General features: G+C 45.4%; 1 pseudogene; it reads right to left on the bottom strand.

The window, feature by feature from the left end:
* Positions 1-1246: 1246 nt before the first annotated feature.
* Positions 1247-1364, bottom strand: LOC126476046 (5S ribosomal RNA; annotated as a pseudogene).
* Positions 1365-2779: the final 1415 nt, after the last annotated feature.

The following is a 2779-nucleotide window of genomic DNA, read 5'->3' as shown; positions in this document are numbered from 1 at the left end:
ATACATATATGTTCAGTAATTCATCGTTTGCAGATTTTTAATATGGTTTTTTCAGTTTCTGAAATATCATTTTTGACTATGTTACGATGGTTTGGAAATGGGACCCAGTCCGAAACAAGTACCAGAGAAAAAAAAAGCGAAATTTTCAATTTTGTCTGGTTTTTCGTAGTACTGATTAACAGAAGTTAGTGATACACAGCTACTCCAGCGTGCTGGAGGTTGGTCTCGGCTTGCTTTAAATAGTTACTAAATGCTTTTAATTAGGACCGGATGATAAGAAAGATGCAGGGTGTCCTTTACAGTGGTCAGTTACGGACAAGAAATTTGCTTTTTGATGTTTTCACATTTGTTACGCTATCAGTAACAATGGAGTTACATACTGCCTGAATATTTCCTACCTGCCACAACTTCTAATAAACCTTTCCACATTGCAGCTTCAGTTTGGCCAGATTTCCTGACGCAGCTGTTTGGTCTAACTAGGAATACCTCATACGAAACAATAATGATGGACTGTTTCTACATTTTATCCGTGATCGAACGTTCATTTGACATGCGTCAAATATTCGTATTAATCGGCAGTGTTCTCACTCTACCGGGGATATAAAAAAACACCCCATTAGCCGGGTTAATGCTGACTCGATACTGCGCCGATACGCAGTAAACATGGATAACTCAGAATACACACTGTTTTTCCATGAAACTGCCATTTATAAAACATGATATACGCTACATTTTGAAGTCCGCTGCGTTACTTACGCTTTAATCGTCGGATGCTGAAGATTTATTTGCAAAGTGCAAAAAATAGTACTTCATGTCACTTGCTCCAGTTTTCTTTCGGAAAATAATTGTCCAGTTCTTTTATCAGATTTTCTTTTAGATTTAATTTCTTCCTTAAGTCGGTTCACGTCATGTAAAGAGTCAAAACAGCAAGGTAGTAAAACGAATTTTGTCCTGCGTATTCGAATAACAGATAAAACCATTTCAGTGGCTCGATGTGGGTGTTATTAGGATCTCCGATCGCAACGTCATCGGCTCTCTTGCTTTAGCACTCCGTCGTCAGGCCACGAGTGGCCTACCGGGACCGACCGACCGCCGTGTCATCCTCAGTGGAGGCTGCGTATAGGAGGGACGTGGGGTGAGTACACCGCTCTCCCGGCCGTTATGATGGTATTCTTGACCGAAGCCGCTACTATTCGGTCATGTAGCTCCTCAATTGTCTTCACGAGGCTGAGTGCACCCGGAAAAATCGCAACAGCGCATGGCAGCCTGGATGGTCACCCATCCAAGTGCCGACCACGCCCAACAGCGCTTAACTTCGGTGATCTCACGGGAACCGGTGTATCCACTGCGGCAAGGCCGTTGCCTCTCTTGCTTTAGCGAGGAATAAACTTTCTCGTTTATATACGCAAAAGTGTGTACACTACAGCACAGCAACCTGGAACATTCGACACCAAGCACGTCTTGTTTCCAGACAAGGGAACACAACGGTAGCTATACCAACGAACGCCCCAGAACATTCAGTGAACGAGCACAGATCTCATTGTTTCGCTCATCCAGAACTCAAAGAATTCCAGCATGCCTCACAGACTTACGACAAATATAATTAATTTGTTTGTACTGGATAGTAGGTGCATAACAGCATCTCTGCTATAACCTTGCGATAGCTAGTACGCAAAAATGATTAACTTGTAAAATTGCAAATTAAATATCGAAAAACTGCAATGTAACAGCCACATTTCAAACTGCTATAACTGTAGTCTAGTCTTCGCGAAAGTTGTGAATCACAGTTAGCTCCCTTTACACTGGTGAGCCAGAACATTATGACCACCTACATTATAGCCTGTATGTCCATCTTTCTCAGCGGCGACGCTTCGTGGTATGGAAGCAATGAGACCTTGTTAGGTCGCTGGAGAGAGTTGGCATCACACCTGCACACACAAGTCTCCAAATTCCCGTAAATTCCTCGGAGGGGAGCGATGAGTTCTGACACCACGTTCAATCACACCCCAGATGTCTTCGACTGGGTTCAGATCTGGGGAGCCACCACGTCAATTGGAAATCACCACTGTGTTCCTCGAACCACTCAAAACACACTCCTAACCTCTAACTCGGCGCATTATCTTGTTTAAAAGTGCCACTGCAGTCTTAAAATATGACAGTCATTGAGGAGAGTACGTGATGGCACTCCTTGGCCGTAATGGAAACTTGCATGAACTCCACTGGCCCTATCGGTGCCATTGTGAATGCTCCCAAGGGCATAATGGAGCAGTCGCCAGCTTGTCACCATCCCACAGTACAGGTGTCAAGAAGTTGTTCCCGTCGAAGAAGACGGATTCACGCCCTCCCATCTGCAAGATGAAGAAAGTATCGGGATTCATCAGACCATGCAATGCTCTCCAGTGCGCCAACGTCCAGTGTTGATGGTCACGTGCCCATTGCTGCCCAAGTTGTTGGTGTCGTGATGTTAACTTTGGCAAATGCATGGGTCGTCGGCTGCAGACGCCCATCGTTATGTGTGTTCGCTGCTTTGTGTGTTCAGGCACAGTTGTACTCTGCCCAGCATTAAAGTCTGATGTTAGTTCCGCCACAGTGCGCCGCCTATCCTGTTTTATCAGTCTGCCCAGCCTAAGGCGTCCGACACCTGTAATGAGGGCTGGCCGCCAAACCCCACGACATCTGGAAGTGGTTTCACCGTGGTTTTGTCATTTGTTAAAAGCACCACGGCACTGCTGGAACACCAGACAAGTCGTGTAGTTCCCGATATGCTTGTGCCGAGCCT

This window comes from Schistocerca serialis, chromosome 4, assembly GCF_023864345.2.
Source record: "Schistocerca serialis cubense isolate TAMUIC-IGC-003099 chromosome 4, iqSchSeri2.2, whole genome shotgun sequence".
Classification (NCBI taxonomy): domain Eukaryota; kingdom Metazoa; phylum Arthropoda; class Insecta; order Orthoptera; family Acrididae; genus Schistocerca; species Schistocerca serialis.
The sequence above is the reverse complement of the archived record's forward strand: the minus strand, read 5'-3'. Positions and strand labels throughout refer to the sequence as shown.